This window comes from Symphalangus syndactylus, chromosome 18 (genome assembly GCF_028878055.3).
Source record: "Symphalangus syndactylus isolate Jambi chromosome 18, NHGRI_mSymSyn1-v2.1_pri, whole genome shotgun sequence".
Lineage (NCBI taxonomy): Eukaryota > Metazoa > Chordata > Mammalia > Primates > Hylobatidae > Symphalangus > Symphalangus syndactylus.
In genome coordinates, this window is record NC_072440.2 from 42,843,208 (window position 1) to 42,860,644 (window position 17,437).

At 40.5% G+C, this 17,437-nt stretch overlaps 1 long non-coding RNA gene across 2 annotated transcripts in view; it reads left to right on the forward strand.

The window, feature by feature from the left end:
- The first annotated feature begins 55 nt into the window (after positions 1-55).
- The window catches only part of LOC129467239 (uncharacterized), a 35,323-nt gene continuing 17,941 nt past the window's right edge, over positions 56-17,437 (forward strand). Inside the window, exons 1-3 of one of the 2 annotated variants that reach the window (XR_008652339.2) lie at positions 56-247; positions 2,779-2,858; positions 17,133-17,179. This is a non-coding gene — a long non-coding RNA (uncharacterized lncRNA). Of the gene's footprint in view, positions 248-2,778; positions 2,859-8,870; positions 9,064-17,132; positions 17,180-17,437 lie in introns of those variants that run through there. The other variant, XR_008652338.2, reaches the window with a different exon arrangement.

The window sequence follows — 17,437 nt, forward strand, 5'->3', positions numbered from 1 at the left end:
GCGGACCGCCCAGTTTCTCTGTCACGGCGGTCTGGCCTGCCCCTTTGTCCCGGCCGCGCTCTGTGTTCCATCCTCCGTCCACTTGAGCTCTGCCTCTTCCTCGACGTTCTCTCCCCCTCTCTCCGTGGCCCCAGAGCAGCCCGACTTCGGGAACCCGAGTTTCAGTCCTCTCCAGACAGCAGCCCTTCTCCTGCGTGAAGCCGTGTTCCCAAAGTTACCAGTTTGGGCGTTTTGCGAATATTTACAGGTAAAAAAACAAAATGTCATGATTCCCTTTTTCACTCGTCTTTCTCTTCATTGACCCAACCATTCAAAGGCAACACTACATGGACAAATGTTTCTGAAAAACAGCTTTGTTGAGGAATGGTTGGGATACAATAAACTGCACGTATTTAAAGTGAACAGTTTGATAGGTTTTCGACACCACAACCAAGATAGGGATCCAGTCCCTCCCCCAGTCCCCAAGCAACCACTGAGATGCTTTTGTCCTTTTAATATGGTCTTGGATTCAATTTGGAAGTTTTGTCTAGAAGTTCTGCATCTGTGTTCGTGAGATATTGTTCCGTAGTTTTCTTGTAGTATCTTAATCTGGCTTTGGTATTTAGGCCAATGTTGACTTCATAGGATGAGGTGGGAAGTAGTCCCCCTATAGGTGAAATTTAAAATGACCTTTACGACTGCTCCTCCCCAACACCCAGATGCATGCACACGCACACACATATTTAGAACAGGTTTGGACAAAGTTCAGTTTTAAGGGGGGCAAACTACAGGAATCCCTTAACCATATTCAAATCACCAAGTGTTTATTGACAGATAAATAACGTTGCTATCATTTCCTCTATTCTTTGCCTGAGAGTGAGGTTGGATCCTAAACTATTGAAATTGGACGGCTCAGATCTAATAAAAACTCAGCCAAGGCCGGGCGCAGTGGCTCACGCCTGTAATCCCAGCACTTTGGGAGGCCGAGGCGGGTGGGTCACCTGGGGTCAGGAGTTCGGGACCAATCTGGCCAACATGGCGAAACCCCGTCTCTACTAAAAAAAAAAAAAAAAAATACAAAAAGTAGCCGGGCGTTGGTGGCACGTGCCTGTAGTCCCGGCTACTCAGGAGGCTGAGGCAGAAGAATCGCTTGAACCCGGGAGACGGAGGTTGCAGTGAGCCGAGATCCACCACTACACTCCAGCCTGGGTGACAGAGTGAGATTCCATCTCAAAAAAAAAAAAAAAAAAAAAATCAGCCAATCGCCAGTAGCTACGGGACTCATTTGTTCTATTCTGAAAGAAATAAAGAGAAAGAGTATCTACCAAAGTCTGTATTTCATTCATATCATACAGAATGTTAGCAAACTCTAGAGGCTTTTCTCTCAGACTCTGTGTTTGTCTGATAATTTGGCATAATCTAGATTTACCTGACTTGCTAAATGGAGTCAATTCAGTTCCAGGATGTATTAATAAGTGGCATACAAGAAGGTTTCTTTATAGTCTCCAAACTTAACAAAGAACCCAAAAGAACTAGTTTAATCTTTACCTATGGTAATGTACTTATCTAAAAAAAAACAAAAAAAATCAGTTTTTGTATATTTTTACAGTGTTTTTTATATTTATGGTATTAAAATTAAATTTTGGTTAGCTAAATAATTCATGAAAACCTTCTTTTTCTAGTTTCTTAAAGTAGGTTATTAGGTCACTAATTTTAATCTTTTCTTCTTTTCTAATGGAAGCATCTAAAGTTATACAAATAGAAACATGGTAGCTAAAGCTCAAGTCACCCTTAACCAAACACTGTACCTTGTACTTCCACCAATCCTGGTACTTGGCGCTTCTCAGAAGTTATCAGACGGATGTGTTTTCTGCCAGTTTTATTTTTATGTATTTACATACCTGCGTATGTTTTCATAGAAAATACATAGTATTTCGTGTGAGTATTGTTAAAATACTATAAGGATCCACAACTTCTTTGATTTCCTCAAAAATACATCTTGAAGATCTACCCATATTGGTTTGTGTAAGCCTACTGCATTCTTCTATTTTTGAGGTTTTGCCTTCAAGTTTAATATTTACTGTAATTTTCTAGTAGGTATACTTTATGAAGTTTTTTAAAGTTCTATTTTTGACTTTCCAAAAATTTTTATTGTTTTAAATTTTAAATGAATGACAAATATCAAATGCTTTTCTCTGTTTATTGAGATGACCATATAGTTTCTATTCATTTATTCATGTAGTGAATGATGATGACACATTGTCAAATGTTGACCCGTCCTTGGATTTCTGACATAACTACTCAGTTATGAGTACCTCTTTGGTCAGATCCTGTAGGTTTTAATATATGCTATTGTCATCCCACATTTATTTTGAAGTATGTTTTAAAATTTTTTAGATAGAATTTGCCTGTGAAAACATCTGGGCTTGTAATTTTCTTTGATAATAAATTCAACTTATTTTAAAGATATAGGGCTATTCATAATGTCTGTTTCATCTTGTGTTGTTTGGTAAGTTATAGTTTTATGGAATTTGTTCATTTTGTCTAAGTTATCAAATATCTTGGTATAAAGTTGTTTGTAAATACTGTCTTACTAGCCTTTTAATGTCTGTATGATCTGTTGTAATAGCCCATTTTTGTTCCTGATTTTGGTGATTTGTGTGCTGTTCTTCATCATTGTAATTGAGGGTTTGTCAATCTTTTCAAAGAAACAGTTTTTGGCTTTTTTACTTTTCCCTGCTTATTTTTTATTTTGTTGACCTCTGTTCTTATCTTTTCCCTCTTTTTTTTTATTTTTAGTGATGGGGTCTCACTATGTTGCCTGAACTGGTCCCCAAGTGACCCAACTGCCTATGCCTCCCAAATCATTGGAATTACAGGTATAAGTCACCGTGACCAGTCATATTCTTATCTTTATCATTTTATGTTTTCTACTTACAGTGGGTTTATTTTTCTCTTCTTTTTCTAGTTTCTTAGAATAGAATATTAGGTCACTGATTTTGGTCTTTCCTTCATTTCTATAGAAGCATCTAAAGTTATAACTATCCTTCCAAACATTACTGTAGCCAAATCTCAGGAATTTTGATATGTTGTATTTTCATTATCATTCAGTACAAAATATTTTTAAAATTTCTTTGTGATTTATGTTTTTAATCCATGAAGTATTTAGAAATGTGTTTTTAATTTCCAAATATTTGGGATTTCTAGATATCTTATTGTAACTGGTGTTTAGTTTAATTCTGTTGTGTCAGAAAACATGAATGATTTCAATTCTTTTAAATTTATTGACTTGTTTTATGTCCCAGCATGCACTCTATCTTGGTGAATATACCGTGTCTGGTTGAAAGGAATGTGTATTCTGTAGTTGTTGGGTTTAATGTTCTATAAATATTAAGTAGGTCATTGATTCATAGTGTCTTTTAAATCATCTGTCTTTATTGATTTACATAACATTATAAATACAGATGAATGAAGAATGACAATTTGACAGACAGTTTTATAATATATCATAGATAGCAAGCAAAAGATTGGCCATGATGGGCATGGAGATATGCTGCTATCCAAAATTACCCTCTTCTTCTGACTCTTTTTCCCACTTCCTGTTGTTTCCAGTTTCCCCAAATACTCTACCCAATTGAATATAAGACTGTATGTGCTGTGTTTTCCATTTAAAACCCATTTATGCTATAAATCACAAAACTACTGTGTAGGAAAAATGTTCTTTTTTGAGACAGGGTATAGCTCACTGCAGTCTCCAAACTCTTGGGTTCAAGCAATCCTCCCTCCTTATCCTCCCCAAGTAGCCGGGATTACAGGCATGCACCACCATGCCTGGCTAATTTTTTAATTTTTAATTTTGTAGAGATGGGGTCTCACTATGTTGCCCAGGCTTGTCTTGAACTCCTGAGCTCAATCAGTCCTCCTGCCTCGGCCTCCCAAAGTGCTGAAATTACAGACGTGAGGCACTGCACCTGGCTGGTAAAATCATCTTTAACATCAGTGTCCTAAATATGTATAAATAAGGCATGTATGTCTGGACAGATTGTAACTTCCAGAGTTCAAAGTGAGATTAACTTGATTTTTAAATAATTTATTGAACTTCTATTATGTCCCAAGCTCTAGTGCAGGAGACAGATACTAAGTAAACACATAAATAATGTCAGACAGTGATTAATGCCATAAAGAAAATAAGGCAGGATAATGAGAAGAGAGTGGGCTGGATATCTTATGTAGCCTGTCCAGATCCACTGTCCACACTCTGGGGGATTGACTGGCTTGCACATCAACAAGGTCCCTCATCTTCCTGCTTCCAAGTGGATTCAACCAGTGGAGAGCACTGGCAGGAAACTGCAAGAAGAGAGGAGAGTGAGGTGCTGGTCTCTGTGTACTGGCTGTATTCCAACCTAAGGTCCTCTCCATGTAGTCTTCTATGTTTCCGGGTTTCATTCAGGCCTATGGATGGTAACAACACCTTATTACTGCCAGCTCCACAGTTCTATATAATATCCTTGTGGTTTCCCTTCATTCTGTCCATGCTGTTACACAATTATTTTCAAATGTCTTAATTTGTGTGTGTTATCTGTTTCCTGCTGGGACCCCACTCTCTTTATGTGGGTCACATGGTGTGGGATTAGGGGTATCAATTTTTGATAGGGTGATGACATGAATGGCTGAGACCTGAATAATAAGAAGGCAACAAACTTGAAAATATCCACAGGGAGATTCTCCCAATGGGAAATGCAAAGGCACTGAGGTAGTGATATGGTTTGGATGTTTTTTTCCCTCCAAATCTCATGTTAAAATGTGACCTCCAGTGTTGGAGATAAGCCTAGTGGGAGGTGTTTGGGTCATGAGGGCAGACCCCTCACCTATGGCCTGGTGCTGTCCTCACTTCAATGAGTGAGTTCTTGCTGTGTGAGTTCATGCGAGAGCTGGTTGTTGAAAAGAGCCTGGCATCTCCTCTCTCCCTTGCTCCCTCTCTCTGTATGTGATACACCAGCTCCCCCTTTGCCTTCGGCTATGATTGGAAGCTTCCTGAGGCCTCACCAGGAGCAGATGCTCCAGCGCCACACTTCTCATACAGTTGGCAGAACTGTGAGGCAAAATAAACCTCTTTTCTTTATAAATTATTCAGCCTCAGGTATTCCATATTGCAATGCAAATAGACAAGCACGGGTGGGGAGGAGCTTCACATGTTCAAGCAGGGAAAATAAGGTTATGGAACAGGGTAAGTAAGAAAAAGGGAAAGATGAAGTCGGGGAGAAAGAGAAGATGCCAAGTCCTGTAGGTCCTGGTGAGGAGGTGGGATTCTTAGTGTAATGGGAAGCCACTGGAGGGTTTTAAGCAGGAGGGTAATAGGATCTGATTCATGTTTTAAAAAGATCACTTTGGATATTATGTGGTGAAAAGGTAGGCAATCACCACACCAGTAAGGCCAATTAGGAGGCAAATACAGTAGTTTAGGCAGAGATGATGGTAGCTTAGACTAGAATGGTAACTGTGGAGATGGAGAGGGTGGATGGATTAGGATTCTATTTTGGAGGAACTCACAGGACTTGCCAATGGATTGGATATGGGAAGGTGAAGTTTTGAAATGCCTCCAAGAAATGTCAAGTATCTAGTTGAATATTCTCACATCTGGAGCTCTGAAGCCATAACTGGTGATAGAGTCTTTAGCCAGAGCACTGGATGAGATCACCTAGGAAGAAAAGGGGGATGGCAAAGAACATAGATTGAGCAGTGACCATGAAGTCACCTGTCAATAAATGCAGACCCCTCATAACTTGGTCAAAAGCAGTTTTAGTGATAGGTTCGAGTGTGTTTGAGTGCACTGAGAAGCAAATGTGAGGCGAGGAATGGGAAACAAGTGTGTGTGTCTCTTTCAGTAAATTTTATGGAAAGAGAGGAAGAGAAATGGAGCCAAAGGCAGAGAATAATTCAGTAAGATAAAAGATCTCATAGCATATTTGTGTGTTGATGGGAATGACCCAGCACAGAGAAGGAAAATGTGGTGTGTGTGTATGTGTGTGTGTGTGTGTGTGTTTATTGGGTGTGAGGGGGACAGAGGAAGTAGCAGGCACAACTTTGATTTCACAATTCTGTGCTGAAAGAGAGATAATATTTAGAGATAGCAGATATTCTGTAGGCTATTTGAATAGCTATGTAGTCTAATGTGGGTAACATAGCTGGCAAATATTTATTCATTGAAAACTGTATGCCTCGGTACAACTTTAAAAGATTACAGTCTATTTGGGAAAACATATAATTTCTAAAAATTAAATATTAATTACCATAGAATTTCAGCGTGAGCTACTGGAGTTGGGGAGTGCTTCAAGGAGAAATAAGTAGAAGAGAAGTGGAAGGGATTAACAGAAGCCAGCAATTCTCAAATGTGGCCTGGGGAACCTAGAGGTCCCTAGGATTTTTTCTGGGCTCTATGAGGTCAAAATTATTTTCTTAATCATACTAAGATGTATTTGTCTTTACTCTCATTCTTTCTTGAGGGTACAGTGGAGTTTCCAGAGGTTACATGATGTGTGATAAAACAACAGATTGAATGCACAAGCAGATAAGAGGATCCAACTGCCTTTTATTAAGTTAGAAATTATATAGATTTGGCCAGGCACAGTGGCTCACGCCTGTAATCCCAGCACTTTGGGAGGCCAAGGCGGGCGAAGCCCTTGAGGTCAGGAGTTCGAGACCAGTCTGGCCAACATGGTGAAAACCTGTCTCTATTAAAAATATAAAAATTAGCTGGGCGTGGTGGTGGGTGCCTGTAATCCCAGCTACTCGGGAGGCTGAGGCACGAGAATTGCTTGAACCCGGGAGGCAGAGGTTGCAGTGAGCTGAGATGGCGCCACTGCACTCTCGTCTGGGTGACAGAGTGAGACTCCTTCTCAAAAAAAAAAAAAAAAATTTATATAGATTTGAAAAAAATATAAAACATGCCACTCTCCTATTTTTTGGGGGGGTGAAATATAGCTATTTTTCATAAAGATATGTTATCTGATTTAACATATAATAAGTTTTAATAGTTATTTGTAGTGAATTAATGCATTTTTATATATTTATCAGTGTTAATATTGATACAGTAAATAGCAGCTATTAACCACATGAACAAAAGGTCCTTGGGGGCTTCTGATAATTTTTAAAAGTGTAATGGGGTCTGAAGACAAAAATATTTGAGAAATTGAGTGTTAGAACCACATATTGTGATTCAAAATTTTGTGAAGGAAAGTATGTGACACTTCATGGAATGTTGTAGTTAATACCAATTCTATGAATTATGGTAGTATGTTACATATTGATGATATTAGACAAAGTATTTTAAAATAATTTTGTGCTGCAGAACCTAAAATATTGCATAAAAAGGAGGAGAAAATGATCTCTGCTAATCTTTGTATGAATTAGCAAAAGGCACCTTTTCCTTTGGCCACTTTACTGCCATCGACTGTAAAAAAAATGTAATAAATATACAAATCTATTAGGACTATACTGTGCAGCATGCCCCATATAGGTATGTAGTACACCAGCTAGCTTTGGCAGTCTTGGGAATCAACTGGAAGATTCTGTGGCAGCACTTCTTGACTGCTCTGAGAACAAAAAGTTTGAAAACCACTGGTGTGAGGGAAGGTGCAGAGGTGGGGTGGAACACAATGGATTCAGAGAGCAGGAATGTAATGAAAGGAGTAGAACAGAAATTTTGTATTACGGATAGTAGGAAATAAAGATTTAGGCAGAATAAGGTCAGACCATTAAAAAACATGGACATTTGAAGTAGTCAGCAGTAGATAGTCATTGAATGTTCTAGTAGCAGAGTACTAGCTGAAAATAGAGTTTGAAAAGCTCAGAGGAACAGTAGTTGGCAGGATGCATGGATGGATAGATGCATGGATGGATATGGATGGATGGATGGACGGACAGATGGATGGATGGATGGATGGATGACCCTGCCAGCTGAGAGTAGAGTGGTTCTGAGAACAAGAGACCAGGAAAGGGCATCAAGTATCTTGCTACAGCCTCTCCTTTTGTTGTAGACTGTTAGAAGGGGGTAGAGGGACTAGGAACACCCTGTTGTGCAATAGATAAGCATATAATATCTAAGTTTTAGAATGGAAAAATGCAACTCTTAGGGATTGTTTTGAGTTTTTTTCAGTATTCTAAGGGGGAACACTGAGATTTCTGCTCTATTCCTGAGGAAGGGGTGAGATAACCTTTGATTTTCAGATATCTGGCAGTCAGTGCAAATTAAAGAAAAGTTTTACTCTGCTGCCCTCTTCTGGATGTTGCATAATTGGCCAAATAATTCTTCCACTTTGTTCCCTTCACTTTTGCTCCTAGACAGACTTCTGGACAAAGTAGGCTATGCACATCATCTCCATGACCGTGCTTGCCCAGCTACGATCATGTTTCCTTCCAGTCGGCTTCACTGGAATGGTCCTTGCCATTCACTTTGTGAGACTTAAGTTCTCATCTTACCTGATGTCTGTGGCTTTTGAAATTACTGAACCTTTCTTTAAAACATTCTCTTCTCTTGATTTCCCTGACCCTGTGCGTTTCTAGTTTCTGAAGATGAGCTCTTGTCTCCTTTATCTATCTATTCCGCTTCTTGTCTATGCCTTCAGTCTTGGTCTTCATCGGGGTTCTGGTCTTGGTTTTTTCTCACTGAACATATTCTCCTGAGCATTCTCCCCTGTTTCCCTTGTGACTCATTGTGGTAGATGCTGTAGAGTTGCCTGCTTGATGTCCATTCTTCTCAGACTTCCTTATAGCTAGGAAGTTCTAGTCAAATGAAATGTGAGTGAAAATCTCGTAAGCATTTTTAGGAAAGTTTGTGTCTTCCTGACACAGACACTGCCTTTTTATTCTCCTTTTTCTTTCCCTGATTGTAGATTGGAGATCAGAGTTTGAGCCTGAGGATGAAAGCCTCATGCTAAGAAGAGTGGAGCGGAAAGATAAAGCATGGCAACATCGATGACACCCTAGGCCTAATACACCAGCCCTGACCTGCTTACCTTCTCTCATTTGTAGGCTATGTAGTCCAGTCACTTTCACATGCAGCTGAGTACAACCCTAAATGATATATCAATCGCTTCAGTGACCATTTATATGTCAATAGCTTGCACATTTATTATTTGCAACCGAAGTATCTCTGGAGGTACTGATGTTCATATACAGTATTGCTGGAAACTTCTACTTGGATATTCTCCAGGCACCTCGAATATTTTAACATGTCCAAAGCACATCTTGTCCTCCAATCTACTCCCCCTGTGATTTCCTTGTATCAGTAATGGCGCCAGCATTCACACAGGTGACCAAGCCTGGATAGCAGACGCATCCTCGATGTCATTCTCCATCCTCCGCATACCCTTCCCCCAAGATCATTTCTACAGTCTTTCAATTCTGCTGTTTAATATCGCTCAGATTTGTCTCTTCCTCCTCATTCCCATGATGCTACCTTCACCTAGGTTCTGGATACTGCAATTGCCATCTGACTTTCTTCCTGCCTTTTGTATTGGCCCATGTAACTCTTTCTTCAAGATACTGCAAGGGTGCTCTTTCTAACGCACAAATATCGTCATGCCACTCTCTGCCAAAGATTTTTCAATATCTCCCCATCTTCTTATTTCTCCTCCTATCCTTTCTCTCCATTTCACCCTAGTTACAACCCTTATCCTCTCAGTATGTCTACATAGATGTTGAGAAATCTTATTAAGCAAATTGACCTTAAGGGAAGCTATCACTTAGTTATCTCAAAAATAAACTCTAACAGGAATCTCAGCATTGTGGGAAAAAGAATTTTGGGGCATGAAGGATTTATCCCTTGTCACATCAGCTTAGGCTGGTTTTACCTCTACAGATTTAATAAGTTACAACCTAGGGCCATGAGGCATGGGGTATAGAGATGTCAGGTTGCATACCAACTAATGAGACTGGCTTCAGTCATCGATGGAGTTCTTTTTTTTTTTTTTTCTTTTTTTTATTATACTTTAGGGTTTTAGGGTACATGTGCACAATGTGCAGGTTTGTTACATATGTATCCATGTGCCATGTTGATTTCCTGCACCCATTAACTCGTCATTTAGCATTAGGTGTATCTCCTAATGCTGTCCCACCCCCCTCCCCCCACCCCACAACAGTCCCCGGAGTGTGATGTTCCCCTTCCTGTGTCCATGAGTTCTCATTGTTCAATTCCCACCTATGAGTGAGAACATGCGGTGTTTGGTTTTTTGTCCTTGTGATAGTTTACTGAGAATGATGTTTTCCAGTTTCATCCATGTCCCTACAAAGGACACGAACTCATCATTTTTTATGGCTGCATAGTATTCCATGGTGTATATGTGCCACATTTTCTTAATCCAGTCTATCGTTGTTGGACATTTGGGTTGGTTCCAACTCTTTGCTATTGTGAATAGTGCTGCAATAAACATATGTGTGCATGTGTCTTTATAGCAGCATGATTTATAGTCCTTTGGGTATATACCCAGTAATGGGATGGCTGGGTCAAATGGTATTTCTAGTTCGAGATCCCTGAGGAATCGCCACACTGACTTCCACAATGGTTGAACTAGTTTACAGTCCCACCAACAGTGTAAAAGTGTTCCTATTTCTCCACATCCTCTCCAGCACCTGTTGTTTCCTGATTTTTTAATGATGGCCATTCTAACTGGTGTGAGATGATATCTCACTGTGGTTTTGATTTGCATTTCTCTGATGGCCAGTGATGATGAGCATTTCTTCATGTGTTTTTTGGCTGCATAAATGTCTTCTTTTGAGAAGTGTCTGTTCATATCCTCTGCCCACTTTTTGATGGGTTGTTTTTTTCTTGTAAATTTGTTTGAGTTCATTGTAGATTCTGGATATTAGCCCTTTGTCAGATGAGTAGGTTGCAAAAATTTTCTCCCATTCTGTAGGTTGCCTGTTCACTCTGATGATAGTTTCTTTTGCTGTGCAGAAGCTCTTTAGTTTAATGAGATCTCACTTGTCGATTTTGGCTTTTGTTGCCATTGCTTTTGGTGTTTTAGACATGAAGTCCTTGCCCACGCCTATGTCCTGAATGGTATTGCCTAGGTTTTCTTGTAGGATTTTAATGGTTTTAGGTCTAACATATAAGTCTTTAATCCATCTTGAATTAATTTTTGTATAAGGTGTAAGGAAGGGATCCAGTTTCAGCTTTCTACATATGGCTAGCCAGTTTTCCCAGCACCATTTATTAAATAGGGAATCCTTTCCCCATTTCTTGTTTTTGTCAGGTTTGTCAAAGATCAGATAGTTGTAGCTATGCGGCATCATTTCTGAGGGCTCTGTTCTGTTCCATTGATCTATGTCTCTGTTGTGGTACCAGTACCATGCTGTTTTGGTTACTGTAGCCTTGTAGTATAGTTTAAAGTCAGGTAGCGTGATGCCTCCAGCTTTGTTCTTTTGGCTTAGGATTGACTTGGCGATGCGGGCTCTTTTTTGGTTCCATATGAACTTTAAAGTAGTTTTTTCCAATTCTGTGAAGAAAGTCATTGGTAGCTTGATGGGGATGGCATTGAATCTATAAATTACCTTGGGCAGTATGGCCATTTTCACGATATTGATTCTTCCAACCCATGAGCATGGAATGTTCTTCCATTTGTTTGTATCCTCTTTTATTTCATTGAGCAGTGGTTTGTAGTTCTCCTTGAAGAGGTCCTTCACATCCCTTGTAAGTTGGATTCCTAGGTATTTTATTCTCTTTGAAGCAATTGTGAATGGGAGTTCACTCATGATTTGGCTCTCTGTTTGTCTGTTATTGGTGTACAAGAATGCTTGTGATTTTTGTACATTAATTTTGTATCCTGAGACTTTGCTGAAGTTGCTAATCAGCTTAAGGAGATTTTGGGCTGAGACAATGGGGTTTTCTAGATATACAATCATGTCATCTGCAAACAGGGACAATTTGACTTCCTCTTTTCCTAATTGAATACCCTTTATTTCCTTCTCCTGCCTGATTGCTCTGGCCAGAACTTCCAGCACTATGTTGAATAGGAGTGGTGAGAGAGGGCATCCCTGTCTTGTGCCAGTTTTCAGAGGGAATGCTTCCAGTTTTTGCCCATTCAGTATGATATTGGCTGTGGGTTTGTCGTAGATAGCTCTTATTATTTTGAGATACGTCCCATCAATACCTAATTTATTGAGAGTTTTTAGCATGAAGGGTTGTTGAATTTTGTCAAAGGCCTTTTCTGCATCTATTGAGATAATCATGTGGTTTTTGTCTTTGGTTCTGTTTATATGCTGGATTACGTTTATTGATTTGCGTATGTTGAACCAGCCTTGCATCCCAGGGATGAAGCCCACTTGATCATGGTGGATAAGCTTTTTGATGTGCCGCTGGATTTGGTTTGCCAGTATTTTATTGAGGATTTTTGCATCAATGTTCATCAAGGATATTGGTCTGAAATTCTCTTTTTTGGTTATGTCTCTGCCAGGTTTTGGTATCAGGACGATGCTGGCTTCATAAAATGTGTTAGGGAGGATTCCCTCTTTTTCTATCGATTGGAATAGTTTCAGAAGGAATGGTCCCAGTTCCTCCTTGTACCTCTGGTAGAATTCAGCTGTGAATCCGTCAGGTCCTAGACTCTTTTTGGTTGGTAAGCTATTGATTATTGCCACAATTTCAGAACCTGTTATTGGTCTATTCAGAGATTCAACTTCTTCCTGGTTTAGTCTTGGGAGGGTGTATTTGTCGAGGAATTTATCCATTTCTTCTAGATTTTCTAGTTTATTTTCATAGAGGTGTTTGTAGTATTCTCTGATGGTAGATTGTATTTCTGTGGGATCGGTGGTGATATCCCCTTTTTCATTTTTTATTGCATCTATTTGATTCTTCTCTCTTTTCTTCTTTATTAGTCTTGCTAGCGGTCCATCAATTTTGTTGATCTTTTCAAAAAACCAGCTCCTGGATTCATTAATTTTTTGAAGGGTTTTTTTGTGTCTCTGTTTCCTTCAGTTCTGCTCTGATTTTAGTTATTTCTAGCCTTCTGCTAGCTTTTGAATGTGTTTGCTCTTGCTTTTCTAGTTCTTTTAATTGTGATGTTAGGGTGTCAATTTTGGATCTTTCCTGCTTTCTCTTGTGGGCATTTAGTGCTATAAATTTCCCTCTACACACTGCTTTGAATGTGTCCCAGAGATTCTGGTATGTTGTGTCTTTGTTCTTGTTGGTTTCAAAGATCATCTTTATTTCTGCCTTCATTTCATTATGTACCCAATAGTCATTCAGGAGCAGGTTGTTCAGTTTCCATGTAGTTGAGCAGTTTTGAGTGAGTTTCTTAATCCTGAGTTCTAGTTTGATTGCACTGTGGTCTGAGAGACAGTTTGTTATAATTTCTGTTCTTTTACATTTGCTGAGGAGAGCTTTACTTCCAACTATGTGGTCAATTTTGGAATAGGTGTGGTGTGGTGTTGAAAAAAATGTATATTCTGTTGACTTGGGGTGGAGAGTTCTGTAGATGTCTATTAGGTCCACTTTATGTAGAGCTGAGTTCAATTCCTGGATATCCTTGTTAACTTTCTGTCTCGTTGATCTGTCTAATGCTGACAGTGGGGTGTTAAAATCTCCCATTATTATTGTGTGGGAGTTTAAGTCCCTTTGTAGGTCACTGAGGACTTGCTTTATGAATCTGGGTGCTCCTGTGTTGGGTGCATATATATTTAGGATAGTTAGCTCTTCTTGTTGAATTGATCCCTTTACCATTATGTAATGGCCTTCTTTGTCTCTTTTGATCTTTGTTGGTTTAAAGTCTATTTTATCAGAGACTAGGATTGCAACCCCTGCCTTTTTTTGTTTTCCAGTTGCTTGATAGATCTTCCTCCATCCCTTTATTTTGAGTCTATGTGTGTCTCTGCACGTGAGATGGGTTTCCTGAATACAGCACACTGATGGATCCTGACTCCTTATCCAGTTTGCCAGTCTGTGTCTTTTGATTGGAGCATTTAGCCCATTTACATTTAACGTTAATATTGTTATGTGTGAATCTAATCCTGTCATTATGATGTTAGTTGGTTATTTTGCTCGTTAGTTGCTATAGTTTCTTCCTAGCCTCGATGGTCTTTACAATTTGGCATGTTTTTGCAGTGGCTGGTACTGGTTGTTCCTTTCCATGTTTAGTGCTTCCTTCAGGAGCTCTTTTAGGGCAGGCCTGGTGGTGACAAAATCACTCAGTGTTTGCTTGTCTGTAAAGTATTTTATTTCTCCTTCACTTATGAAGCTTAGTTTGGCGGGATAGGAAATTCTGGGTTAAAATTCTTTTCTTTAAGAATGTTGAATATCGGTCCCCACTCTCTTCTGGCTTGTAGAGTTTCTGCTGAGAGATCAGCTGTTAGTCTGATGGGCTTCCCTTTGTGGGTAACCCGACCTTTCTCTCTGGCTGCCCTTAACATTTTTTCCTTCATTTCAACTTTGGTGAATCTGACAATTATGTGTCTTGGAGTTGCCCTTCTCGAGGAGTATCTTTGTGGCGTTCTCTGTATTTCCTGAATCTGAATGCTGGCCTGCCTTGCTAGATTGGGGAAGTTCTCCTGGATAATATCTTGCAGAGTGTTTTCCAACTTGGTTCCGTTCTCCCCATCATTTTCAGGTACACCAATCAGACGTAGGTTTGGTCTTTTCACATAGTCCCAAATTTCTTGGAGGCTTTGTTCATTTCTTTTTATTCTTTTTTCTCTAAACTTCCCTTCTCTCTTCATTTCATTCATTTCATCTTCCATCAGCGATACCCTTTCTTCCAGTTGATCGCATCTGCTACTGAGGCTTCTGCAATCTTCGTGTAGTTCTCAAAACTTGGCTTTCAGCTCCATCAGCTCCTTTAAGCCCTTCTCTCCATTGGTTATTCTAGTTATCCATTCTTCTAATTTTTTTTCAAAGTTTTTAACTTCTTTGCTATTGTTTTGAATTTCCTCTCGTAGCTCAGAGTAGTTTGATTGTCTGAAGCCTTCTTCTCTCAACTCATCAAAGTCATCCTCCATCCAGCTTTGTTCCGTTGCTGGTGAGGAACTGCGTTCCTTTGGAGGAGGAGAGGTGCTCTGTTTTTTAGAGTTTCCGGTTTTTTTGCTCTGTTTTTTCCCCATCTTTGTGGTTTTATCTACTTTTTGTCTTTGATGATGGTGATGTACAGATGGGTTTTTGGTGTGGATGTCCTTTCTGTTTGTTAGTTTTCCTTCTACCAGACAGGACCCTCAGCTGCAGGTCTGTTGGAGTTTACTAGAGGTCCACTCCAGACCCTGTTTGGCTGGGTGTCAGCAGCGGTGGCTGCAGAACAGCGGATTTTCGTGAGACCACAAATTCAGCTGTCTGATAGTTCCTCTGAAAGTTTTGTCTCAGAGGAGTACCCGGTTGAATGAGGTGTCAGTCTGTCCCTACTGGGGGGGTGCCTCCCAGTTAGGCTGCTCAGGGGTGAGGGACCCACTTTAGGAGGCAGTCTGCCCGTTCTCAGATCTCCAGCTGCGTGCTGGGAGAACCACTACTCTCTTCAAAGCTGTCAGTCAGACAGGGACATTTAAGTCTGTGGAGGTTCTTGCTGAGTTTTTGTTTGTCTGTGCCCTGCCCCCAGAGGTGGAGCCTACAGAGGCAGGCAGGCCTCCTTGAGCTGTGGTGGGCTCCACCCAGTTCGAGCTTCCTAGCTGCTTTGTTTACCTAAGCAAGCCTGGGCAATGGCGGGCACCCCTCCCCCAGCCTCGCTGCCGCCTTGCAGCTTGATCTCAGACTGCTGTGCTAGCAATCAGCGAGACTCCGTGGGCTTAGGACCCTCCGAGCCAGGTGCGGGACACAATCTCCTAGTGTGCCGTTTTCCAGGCCCGTTGGAAAAGCGCAGTATTAGGATGGGACTGACCCGATATTCCAGGTGCCGTCTGTTTCTCCTTTCTTTGACTAGGAAAGGGAACTCCCTGACCCCTTGCGCTTCCCGAGTGAGGCAATGCCTCGCCCTGCTTCGGCTCGCGCACAGTGCGAGTGTCCTGCACCCACTGTTAGGCACTCCCTAGTGAGATGAAACCGGTACCTCAAGCAGAAATGTAGAAATCACGCGTCTTCTGTGTCGCTGGGGCTGGGAGCTGGAGACCGGAGCTGTTCCTATTCGGCCATCTTGGCTCCACCCCTCAATGGAGTTCTTTTGGTAACAGATTGTGCAGACAGTTATCTATTGCAAAATAAGACCTACAAAGTTAATTCTAACATTGACAACATATTTGAATGCTACACATGCATATTAATATTTTGTAACACGATACTTGAGCTGTAGTGGTAAGCATTTCACATTAGTGTGTGTAGTTAAGACATTAATTTTCTCTTCAGAGGTAAGCTCTCTAGCATCTATAATCAGCATCTCCACTTTTGTTCATCTCACATCTTAGAAGACAAAATTCTTGGCCAGGAATGGTGGCTCACCCTTATAACCCCAGCACTTTGGGAGGCTGAGGCGGGTAGATCACGACGTCAGGAGATTGAGACTATCCTGGCCAACATGGTGAAACCCTGTCTCTACTAAAAATACAAAAAAATTAGCTGGGCATGGTGGCGCGTTCCTGTAATCCCAGCTACTCGGGAGGCCGAGGCAGGAAAATCACTTAAACCAGGGAGCTGGAGGTTGCAGTGAGCCGAGATCACGCCACTGCACTCCAGCCTGGTCACAGAGTGAGACTCTGTCTCAAAAAAAAAAAAAAGACAAAAGTCTTAGATCCAATTTCCCAAAGCTGAGATTCCTGTCTAATTTTCTACCTTTTTTGTTTTCTAAGCCCAGGCACAGATCAGAGGTCAAAAGGTAGTCAGCCACAACTCAATAGTCTAGCCCAAATAGTTTTTATAGTTCTTAATAAGGATTTAGTTTTTAAACATCAGAGAATTGCACGTAAAATCCAGATTTCCAGCTTCTCTTGAAAATTTAGAGGATTTGACAATACTGGCCTTTCATTCTGACACGGTAACTATGACCTCCCTCGTACATGAACTTGACGCAAACTCTTAGGTCCGCCACAAGCCTTGCTGGGGATCTAGTCCCATGGGTGGTTTGAGTCTGTGACCTTTGGGTCATTCATTCATAAAAACACATATTGTGCATTCACTACATGCCAGGTACTATTCTAGGCCATTTATATAGGCTCTTACTTCTCACGACACTGTCACTTTCATTTTATAGATGCAGAAATGGAGGTTCAGAAAGTCAAAATGGGGGTCACGTAGCAGGTAAGTGGCAGAACCAGATTTAACCCAGGTTGTATCTCAGGTCCTGTAGTCACTGTATCCATCATTACCTACTTTAAGAGGCCCGTCCTTTCCTTTTTAATCACAGCTCAACCTGGCATTTATGCTTATAGTATAATTTAAAACGGCCAAACCATGTCATGACATAGAAAGACAGCAATTTGTGTAAGTTTCCATTAGTCACTGTTTTCCCTCACTGTAGTTATTTCATGCATTGTTTTATAACAAATGACTTACATC